Raw genomic sequence first — 11,849 nt, forward strand, 5'->3', positions numbered from 1 at the left:
TCCCTTGTTCTGTACTTTTATGGAATCTATTACATTTTTGTTAATATTTCAATGAATGGGAATTTCTAAGGAGTTGGTGAATCATGCTCGAACATGTCCTTATTCTAAGTGCCTATTTCTTTTCTATCGGTATCTATGGATTGATCACGAGCCTAAATATGGTTAGGGCCTTTATGTGTCTTGAGCTTATACTTGATGCAGTGAATATGAATTTCGTACCATTTTCTTGATAGTCGCCAAAGGGAATATTTGATGATACTTGATGCAGTGAATATGAATTTCGTACCATTTTCTTGATAGTCGCCAAAGGGAATATTTGATGAATTTTGGTTATAGCTATTGCACTTTCGTACCATTTTCTTGATAGTCGCCAAAGGGAATATTTGATGAATTTTGGTTATAGCTATTGCACTAAAGCAGCTATTGGCCCAGCTATTGTTTCGTCAATTTCTCGTAACAGAAAAGTCGTATCAATCCATCTGAATTTGTGGAATAAGTAGTAGTAGTAGTATTTCTTTCTCAGATAAATTCGGATATGAATCAAGTCAAATTATCCGTATGATACGTAATCCATGATCATGTTTGTGAAAACGTCAAAAATCAAAGTATCTTGGTCCTATCGCATGAGTTAATCTGAAAATAGGTAGATTGATTATCAAAATTCTGATCAATTATGGATTCAGTATCTAAATATGGAATTCATTTACAAATGGACTCGATCGTATAGTCAATCATTCTAGATCCAATGTCACAGTCAGTAAAGATTTATGATACATGTATAGGGTGTACTCAATGTGTCCGAGCTTGCCCCACATTAGAAATGAGACCTTGGGGCAGATGTAAAGCTAAGCAAATAGCTTCGGCTCCACCAAGAAGATCAGACTGTCTTGGTTGTAAGAGATGTGAATCTGCCTGTCGGATTTCTTCAGTCTTCCCCTTTATTTATGGCATGAAAGAACTCGAAGCATGGGTCTAGCTTATTGATACGTTCTCGAAAAGCCCCCTTGAATCATCTATTTTCTTTCCTTCCTTTTTACCGAGAAAAACTCGTGCTCTAAAATCAATATACATATATATCTCTTTTTTTAGTCCAAGTGTCTCTTGGTTAACAAGAGTTGTAGTTTTGCCAATATTTACGGGTTTCTGACTTTTCCTTCTTTTTCCCTCATACAGGAAATAAAGTAATGAGCTGGTATACGATATGGATCTGTGTACTCGAGCTCGCTCCTTCTAACAACCAACCTATGCATTTTGTTATCATTTCGAATTAGACGATCCGGAACTGACAGAGGATTAGAAATCTATCCCTTGTTTTGGATTTTGACTGAAGATTGGGAATGGCCTTTCCATAGGACCTATTTGACTGACGGGGTTTATCATCACTAACGCTACTTTAGCGGCTTGCCCAGTTACTCAAGATTCCGGATTCTTCTATTTTCTAATCTTAGCAATTTTAGCGATCAAATAGGATCATTTTCTGCTCTAGACCTTTGACTATTTTTTCTCATGTGGGAGTTAGAATGAATTCCAGGTTATCTACTTCTATCGATGTGGGGAGGAAAGAAAGAGGGTTGTATTCAGCTCCAAAGAAAGTGGATTTTGTACACTACAGGAGGTTCCATTCATTTGTTAATGGTAGTTCTGGGTATCGGTTTATATGGTTCTATCTAACTAATGAACCAACTTTCTATTTCGAAACATCGACTAATCAATCCTATCCTATAGCACTGGAAATAATATTCTATCTATATCGGCTTATTGCTTTTGCTGTTAAATCACCGATTATACCCTATACCCAGAGGCACATTAGAGTACTTGTATGCTTCGAGCCGGAATCTTATTCAAAATGGGAACATATGGATTGGTTCGGATCAATATGGATTACCCCACGCCCATTCTCTGTTTTTTCACCCTGGTTGATCATAGTAGGCATAATTCAAATAATCTATGCAGCTTCAACTCGGGTCAAGGCAATTTCAAAACAAAGAATAGCTTATTCCTCCGTCTCTCATATATATGGGTTTCATCATTATAGGAATTTCTTCTATCTATATATAAGCGGGGACTGAATGGAGCTATTTGACAAATAATCTCTCATGGATTTCTTGGCGCTGCGCTTTTCTTTTCTTCTTGGCGGGAACAAGTTATGATAGAATCCGTCTTGTTTATCTCGATGAAATGGGGGTCAAATGGCTATTAAAATTCCAAAAGGATGAACGACTTTGAGTATCTTATCGATGGGGCTTGCCTTGCATTGCCGGGTATGAGCAGTTTTCTTGCAGAATTCATAGTCATAATTACCCGCCAAAAATCTCTTGTAATGAGAAAAATACTAATTACTTTGGTACATGGCAATTGGAATAATCATATTCACTCCCATTTATTTATTATCTATCTTATGCCCGATGTTCTATGGATACAAGCTTTTTAATGTTCCAAATTCTTCTTGATTCGGGACCACGAGAGTTCTTTGTTGCGATCTCTATCCTTATACCTGTAATAGTGGTATTTATCCAGATTTGGTTTTCTTCTCAGTTGACTAATCAGTCTTTTTTCTTAATCTTCAGTGAAATCAAAAAATGAATTGGACTTCCTCATACATTTGGGTTTTGGGAGAAGCAAGTAATGGAGTGATTCAAAGGGTTCTCGATGTCTTACACACTGTTTTCTTATCCAGACAGACTCTCCCGTCTTTGTCTTCGTCAGGCCCTTTCTTTCATTCATTCAATTAGATCTTAATGTAAATGAACCATAAGTAGCCGCCCTATCCCTAATAGATTGACCCCAAACAAAATAGCATATCCAAATTATAAGAAAACCCATAGAGCAATTATATATAGTCCAAGTAATAAATGCCCAAGTCTCTTTTAACAATTCCAATACGATCCCCATGTCTCATTAGCCGTACAGCCTCTGACTGAAAGAATACCTATGCTTAAAAAGAGAAACCAGCAACTAAGTTCTCTCTCTTCCTTCATGTATTGGAATCAAAGGAAAATCACGCATTTAATAAATGATCATTCTTTTTACCAAGAATTCTTATAGATAGAGTTTGGAAATGGAATCACTCTTACTTGCATCATTAAACAATGAGATTGGACAGCGGGAACTCATAGTGGAAATTGATGCATTTCAGTTAAAAACCTGTGAAGTAGCAAAACCTTGGGCAAAAATAGTACTTGGTGCAGTTATTGCCCTTAAATAAATAGTTTAATAATGGAGAAAGAAACCCCATGAAAGAAAGAAATAGTAATGTTTCATATAAATCACTTAATGGTAAATGCCTCAAATAAATCCAACGAGTAACTAATCATCCTCTTAGACAGAGAAAAAAGTAGCTATCATGCCCTTCCTTTTCTGACGAAGGAAGCATAGAGTCCTATGCTTTCATCGACTAATAAGGTTATCAAATTCATTGTTTAATGATTCCAAATGAATTTAATACAAATCAGTCTGATTTTACTCGATCTACTTGTAGACTTTTATGATTGATACCAAAAAGAGTCTTTTTTTCGTCTAATTATTCCTTCTTGCTCTATAGCGGGAAATTAGTGTAATGCACATACTATCTAATAATAATAAATAAAATTAGTAGTTTCTATATTGGATATTCTCATTTGTTATTAACTGATCCTTTTGAAAAGAGATAAGAGCTGGTGAATCATTAAAATTAATTAGGAATTCAATATTCATGGATCATACATACCTTTCATCTCACTTCCAATTACTATCTGACTTAATAGGAGTGGGACTTCTACTTTCTTTTTACGACCCCCCGCGACCAAACCCCTTCGACGTATGTACTCTTTTCCGAGTATTTGATTGGTAAGTATAGTGATCTTTCAGTTTATCTATCTATTGACCAAATAAATAGTAGTTATATCTATCCATATGTATGGTCTTGTACTATCAATAATGCTTTTTCTTTAGAGTTGGGCTACTTGATCGATCCACTTACTTGTATTATGTCCATATTCAGAACGATGGAATTATGCTTCTGTTCTTATTTATAGTGACAATTATATGTCTGTCTCACGATCAAGGATATTATTTGAGAGCGTATATGAGTTTGTTCAATACATCAATGTTGGGATTAGTTACTAGTGAGAATTTGATCGATCCATCTTTCTCTTTTTTGGGAATTGGTTGGAATGTGGTCTTATATATTACTATTAATAGGGTTTTGGTTCACTCCACCTACTACTGCTGCGGCAAATGCTTGTCAAAAGGCATTTGTAACTAATCGCCTGGGGGATTTATTTGGGTTTATTTATTATTAGGGATTTGAGGTCTTTATTGGACAACACGGAGTTTTGCATTTAGGGATTGATTTATAATAATGAGGTGAATTTCTTCTTTCTGACTTTCTACGCCGTCCTTCCTATGAGTTGCAGGTGCAGTTGCTAAATCTGCTCAATTTACTCTGAATCTATGGTTACCTGATGCTATGGAGATGGAGGGTCCTATCCCGATTTTGGCTCTTATACATCCTGCTACAATGTTAGGGGAAGTTTTCTTGTCGCTCGCCTTCTTCCTTTAATAGTAATACCTTACATCATGAATCTAATAACTAGTAGGGATAATAACAGTACTATTTGGAGCTACTTTAGCTCTTGCTCAAAAAGAGATTCAGAGAAGTTTAGCTAGCCTATTCTACAATGTCTCAATTCGGTTATATATATGGATGATTCATCTTTGTTAGCTGCTTTGGGTATAGGGTCTTATCGAGCTGCTCTTTATTTCATTGGATTACTCATGCTTATTCTAAAGCTTTGTTGTTTTTAGGATCTGGGTCCATTCATTATTCACTCAATGGAATCGGTTGTTGGATATTCTCTAGATAAAAGTCAGAATATGGTTCTTGTGCGGGGGTTAACCATGTGCCAATTACAAGAAATGCTTTTTGATTAGGTACCCTTTCTCTCTCTTTGTGGTATTCCACCCCTTGCCTGCTTTTGGGCCAAAGATGCCATTCTTAATGATAGTGTGTGTAGTTGGTTGTATTCACCGATTTTCGCAATAATAGCCTGTTCTACAGAAGGATTAACAGCATTTTATATCTTTCCTATCTACTTACTGACTTTTGAACTGACTTTTGAGGGACATTTACAACACATTTTCAAACAGGGGAAAAACAATTCCCTCTATTCAATATCATTATGGGGTAAAGAAGGATCAACAAAGAATAAACAAACACTTTCCCTTCTTATCACTATTAACTAAGAAAGAATAATAATCAAAGGTCTGATTCTTTGGGTAAAAAAAGAGCATATCCAATGGACAGTAATCTAACAAAAATGATGCGTCCTTTTGTCAGTATTCCCTATTTTTGTACTCAGACTACTTTTGCGTATCCTTATGAATCAGATAATACGATGCTATTTCCGATCTTTGTCTTATCCCTATTTACTTTCTTTCTTGGAGGCATAGGAAAATTGGTATTGGTATGAGTGAAAAATGCAACCTTTTCTCTCAGTATAGCTTATTTCGGAATAGTTATAGCTTGCTCGCTTATTCATCTTTACTAAATTGGCTTAGGGTCATATAATCGTGGTTACATAGATCCTTTTTAGAGAGAGAATATCCTTACTTAATTGGGTGGGGGCACATACATAAGAGTATTAGCTGAATTCACTTCTTTTTTTGATGGGGAATTGATGGAATTACCAATGCTATAGGGGTGTTCGGAATTTCTTTGTCGCAGAAAGTATGAAAATAGTCACAAAAGGGGAGAAACTGCGAGACTGGAAAGGACAGGAGAGGGGGTTCAAACCGGAAGATATCTTTTTCGTCTGGATCTAAATCTAACAGCATTTTCTCAGTTTCTTTAGTTACATCATTCGGGCAGAGGTTAAGAAGTTTCATAAACAGGTCTTTTTCTCTTTTGTTTGATAGCGTGTCGGAGAATGAATCCTTTCTTTTTTCCTTTCCAGGCAATCTCTCATCTTACGTTTCATCGATTTTGTCCGGATACTCCTTTTCTTCCGAAACAAAGGGAAGGAGAAGTATCTTCTTCGATAGATCCCTCTTCTTCCTGTTTAGTCCCCTCCGTTTCTTTCAGTTTCTTAGTCAGAATGGGTTCAGGTATTCCGCCTAACATAGTAGACACAGGTAATAAGAAGAGAATACTAAAGATTAGAGCCATAGAATTTCTCAATTCTGACACAAGGTACTTATTAGATCTACATAGAATTCTTTTGCTGTAGCCAGACTCATATCAATCCAACCTATTGAATGAAGAAAATGTGACTAATTAAACAACCAACAAAACGACTTCTTACAAAGAAAGAACATCTTGTTCTTGCATCGAAACATAGAAATCTTGACTAATCTGAGACCTGACTCACACTGAACTTGGGAAAATGCAATGGTTGAATAATGATGAGATTATGAGGGAATACACATTGAATGCTAAGATTACGCATTGAGTTTATGGTAATAGATCCATAATCAAAAAAGTGTTTGTGAGATTCTTACAGAAGAAATGAAAGAAAAGATACGGGAGAGCTAGGACAGTTATTGTATGAGGTCTACCCAATGCTAGATGCAGACAGACAGAGGCGCATAATAGATCGCTAAGCTGTCCCGTAATCAAACCTCATGTTACTGATACTTTCTTCTCGGTTCCTTCTTCCATAACCCGAGCTCGGAGAAGGAAGAGATAAGAGTGCTGCCCTATGGAGAATGTGGTCAGAAATCCATAATAGAGTACGACCACAACCGACCGAATTGATTATCTTCATGCATAAGGATACTTAAGAGATTACCTAGTAGAAAAGATTTGCAAATCATCACGAACCAACCTCCTTCTTTGTAATTTATGTGAATATATATATATTGCACTTTCCATATAGAAAGAGATAGACTAGAAACGACATCTCTTATCTCAATGACACCACAGAGATATTAAATGAATGGAATTAATTGGTATATGGATGGAATATAATGAAATAGAGATAGAGCCACGTTCGAGGTTCTCTATGAAATGAGGCATGGAATGGAGCCACTACGAAGAAGTTTCGGGAGTGACGAAGGAAACCTCGAGCTCATATTGGTCATGGGTTGAGAACGGGAATGGAATTCTCTGAAACCTAATTTACCCTTGGTCCTCAGTAGCTCAGTGGTAGAGCGGTCGGCTGTTAACCGATTGGTCGTAGGTTCGAATCCTACTTGGAGAGATTTGATTCATTCCTCATTCTTTAATAAGGGTTCTGACCGTTAAGAGTAGGTAACCTGTTCCGTTCCCTCTCTCTCCCTCTGTCTTTCTTTCTATTGCATTCTATCTCATCGTATCAAATCCTCTTCTGCGATATTTGAGAATCACCGGCAATACCTCGGTGTAGGTCCGAGATAATCCTTTGTTACACAGTCTCGGTCTATTTACAACTAGCCAATTAAGTTCAGAATTCTAATACTCAAACTACTATTACATCTTTGATGCAGTCATCGATTCTCCTCTCACAATTACCGCGAGCAAAAGAGATTAATGCCGAGGAAGACATTTTTCCTATTCTATTAATACTTGTACTTGCTCCGCTATTCTGCAGAAGCCTGGCTCAGGAAGAATTACGGGGCATAAAACAAAAAAAGATGCTGATTCGGAGAGAATATACTATATTGAATTTATAACGGAACCCCCGACACCCATTAACGAAAACGATAAGGCCATTCCATTTCGACAAAAGACCCACACCCAAGTTCCATAGCTTTGGGTCTGCTATCCCGATCATGATTTTCCTACCCCCAGAGGGAAAAGTCCTTCCCTTTTTGGCCGGTTGTGGGCGAAGAGGGATTCGAACCCCCGACACCCTGGTTGTGCTCTAATCCTCTGAGCTACAGGCCCCACCCCGTCTCCACTGGATCTGTTCCCGGGGGGACCCTAAAAAAAGGAACCTTTACTCTCCCCAGCCATTTGCCATTTCGGGTTAAGAAGACAATAGATGTGAAACTGCCTCTATAAGAACGGTGCGTTCCAAGGTGTGAAGTGAGAGAGCAAGGGGTTTTGAATAAGACGACCTTTTCATTTTAGTGTTTTTCCATATTGTTGAATATTGAAAAGTAATAAGAATTATAGAGGGGTTAAGCTTTTTATCATCCTGGCGTCGAGCTCTTTGCAGGACCTCCCCTACAGTATCCTCACCCCAGTAGAGTTTAACCACCAAATTCGGGACGGGATGGATTGATGTGGTTCCTCTACACCTAGGACACCAGAATATCGAACCATGAACAAAGGCATGAGAGAAAAGCATATTGGCTAGTGATTGTGAGGCCCCAATTCTTGACTGGAGGGGACACCAAAGGCCTCCGCCCTTCCATCCCTTGGATAGATAGAGAGGGAGAGCTTTTTTTGTTGTTTCATGTTGTCAAAGAGTTGAACAAACAAAATAGATGGCGAGTGCCTAATCGAATGGATCGGGTCATGTAGGAACAAGGTTCAAGTCTATACCGGTCTCTTAGGATGTCTCAGCTGCATACATCACTCCACTTCCACATCCTTTACAGTGATAGAAAGAAAGAAGGGAAAGAGAAAGAAGGGAGACGAAAGAAAGCAGAAGACGACTGAACCGGAAGGGCTAAAGAAGAAGAAAATGAAACTATAATTATCTGTCACCTATTTCTTCTTTCAATGAATGAAATCAGGGAGAGTCATTCTTTAACTGATCTTGATCCTGAACCAGCAGCTGAAAGAAAATCTTTTCTATCCTATATAGGGGTCAAAGTTCGTAAGAGGTTTTTCACTAATAGCTGGAGCTTCGATAAATTATTTTCTATCCCATATGACTGTAAAAGTTCGTAATCGCTTTTTCCCTTAATAGCAGCATAGGAAAGTTCAGAAATTCTATCTTTCCCGTATTTTTGGGTATAAAATCGTCCATTTGACCCTATTTCCCTTGGTAACTCAACTGTAAACACTCAAAAAACTAGAAATAATTCTATCTTTCCCGTATTTTTGGGTATAAAAGTGTATCTTTACCCTATTTTTCCAGATAAAATACCGGTCAAATGGGCCGAGGTAATTAAGAAGTAGAAGGAAAGACTATCGAAGAAGAAATGATCGTTAACTGGAAGGCAATCCTCAAGATTCCTTCTTTCACTCTTTCACTCGTTCGCCTCTACAACTCGGGCTCACCGCTTCGCTCCTTTCCCTATCGTTCTCATAGCTTCGCTCCTCTTTATTCAAAGACAGTAAACTAAGACTCACCTCCTTATTAATTAAGAATTACTACTTCAGGAAGGAGGTAAATAGGCTGGATTGGCTGGATGAGAAGAAGAAGAAACCTTAATTCTTTCACTCTTTTTCCTGTACCTGAAATAAAGAAATTCTATCCTCTGTCAATTTTTTGGGCTATTTTCGTCCATTTTCCCGGATTTCTGGAGGTAAACAACAAGGATCGGTCTCACTGCTTCGCACCTTTCCGATTCATTCTCCTGAAAACACGACTTATGAATGATCGTTCACTATCAGTCAATCCTCAAGAGAAAACCGTCACCTTTATTCCCTTCCCTTATTTCTGGAGGTAAACTCGGCGAGCAGCTTCGCACCTTTCCGATTCATTCTCCTGTAAACACTCCTTATTCATGAGAGAGAACAGGACTATTACTTCTTTCACTTGGTAAAGCATATTTATTCACTATCTCTTTTCTTTCACCACTCCTTTTCTTCTGTAAATAGGTGTGGGCTCTTCCTTCCTTATTAACTTATTAATGTGTTCTCAGCCTGTACTCTGAGTGACTTTCTTCCTTCTTTGTTTAAGGGGCCAGTCCGTATGCTCGTGCATGAAAAAGGGCTTTGATTTACTCACTTCTATTTAATAGAGCCAATCTCTGCAGGCCAAGATATCTACTTTGTCATTGATAAGTCAGGCTTAAGTCGACGAAAAAGCTAGGAAAGGGGATCATATAGCTAGGGTTACCCTCGAGGCTAGCTACTGTCTTTATACTTTTGTACTCCTCTCTTAACTGTGGGGATGGGACTCTCTATTATGGCAGGCTAGGTTACCGCTCTCTCTATCTCTATCTCTATCTCTATCTCTAAGAGGGATTTCTAAGGAAACAGGAATGCATTCTTGACTAGCAAGAGAAAGACAGGTCCTCATGTTATAAGATTTATAAAGCAAAGAAAGGGCCCATCATACTCTTTGAATCTCTGACTAAGCGCGTTCCGTTCCTCGAGTACCGTTTGCTAACTACACGGCTAAGGCAACTGGTAACCGTTGACTGCTTCTTCTCTTGTCTTTAACTAGTAAGGTCTGTCTAACTCTCTTTCTTTTTCTTTATTAATTCTTGGCTGGCTCGTAGGTCAGAAGGATAAGGTCAGTGCGCAATCCTAAAGAAGTAGCTCGACATTCCGCTGATAGTGGAGATTGACTTAGACAGGCTAGGGTGGGTGGTTGCCCATTCATGTAAGGAACTTCCCAGCCAGCGAAAAGAAGAGATGGGTTTGTTTCCAGGCTTAGAGTAGAATCCCCAAAGAGGACAGGCTCAATCGATTGAAGGATAGAGCGTAGCATCTAAGCGAGTAAAAGGGGCTTAACTTGGGATGCCCAGGCATGGGCTCGACAGCGAAACCTGATAGTTAGAAGACAGTCGGATTAGTGTTAGTATGAAGATTCCTTTTCTCCCAGTCCAGGGAATTAGCTTGATGTGCCTGAAGACGGCCAGCTTCTTCCATACAAGAGCAAATCTCTTGGAAGAGAGTTCCCCGCTTTCACGGCTAAAAACAGAACAAGAGCCAGCCTTCCAACCTGTCCATTTAAGAAATGATATTTATATGAATATGGTTCGCGTCGTACCGGAGTATCCCATCTTTGCTTTGAGAGCAAGGCCCAAAAAACAGCACTCTCATCCAATCCACGATGAGACAAAGTAAATAGGAGACACCAACCCATAAAAAGGAATTTCTCCTCTTCTGACTGCCCGCACAACCATACCTGATTTTCGGTGGTAAATGAAATAGAAATTCTCTTTATCATCGCGCTCTCTTGTCTTTCTTGTAGTCATCGCCGGACCGGAACTCTTCCCCCTAAATCCTTTCTATTGCTGGTTTCGAGCTACTCGCAACTATATTGACAAAAGTCCAGTTTGTTGACTCTGGCAATTCGGAAGACAGTGTCGACGAAAAATTGGCCGAAGGTTTCTTCGAAGGAAAAATTAGCGGAAGTAAAAGGAGAGAGAGTGAGAGATTCGCTGATAATGCTGAAGACTCGATGTTTTTATTTTACTTCAGTTGAACGGTTTAAATAACAAATCTAATTACAAAAATAAAAAAAACAAATATACAAAAATAGAAGAAGTGGACGAAGACTTCGCCCAAATTGCCAAAACAATGGCTCCTAGAATCACGCTTCTCCATTCGCGTGAATTAAGATGTAACTAAATAAGGCATGGCTTTTATTTAACAATCTCCTCCTAAAAGCTGTACCTTATTATTTGAACTCCGATCTTTGAACGTAGTTCTTCGAATTTCACCCGCGCCAGGGACTTGGTGAAAATGTCTCCAAGTTGTTCCTCTGTTCGGATGAAATCAATCTTGATGAGCCCTCGATCTGCACATTCTCGAATGTAGTGGAATCTGATTTCTATGTGCTTGCTCCGGTCGTGCAAAACTGGATTTTTGATCAGGGAGATCGTAGCTTTGTTGTCTACGTATAGCATTGGTGGATCACTTTCTCTCCCGATGAGTTCTTCCATTAGTCGTGCAAGCCAGATCCCTTGTGTTGCTGCCATCGAAGCGGCGATGTATTCTGCTTCGCAGGAAGACAAAGCAACCACCTTCTGTTTTGTTGATTGCCAGCAGATCGCGCCGCCTGAGAGAAAGTAGATCATTCTGCTGGTGCTCTTACGATCAT

At 38.7% G+C, this 11,849-nt stretch overlaps 1 non-coding gene across 1 annotated transcript; it reads left to right on the top strand.

Moving 5' to 3' along the window:
• The first annotated feature begins 7,106 nt into the window (after positions 1-7,106).
• TRNAN-GUU lies at positions 7,107-7,178 on the top strand. Its single transcript has one exon. It is a non-coding gene; the product is annotated as a tRNA-Asn (tRNA).
• Positions 7,179-11,849: the final 4,671 nt, after the last annotated feature.

This window comes from Cucurbita moschata, unplaced genomic scaffold, assembly GCF_002738365.1.
Source record: "Cucurbita moschata cultivar Rifu unplaced genomic scaffold, Cmos_1.0 Cmo_Scf00097, whole genome shotgun sequence".
In the NCBI taxonomy this organism is placed as follows: Eukaryota; Viridiplantae; Streptophyta; class Magnoliopsida; order Cucurbitales; family Cucurbitaceae; genus Cucurbita; species Cucurbita moschata.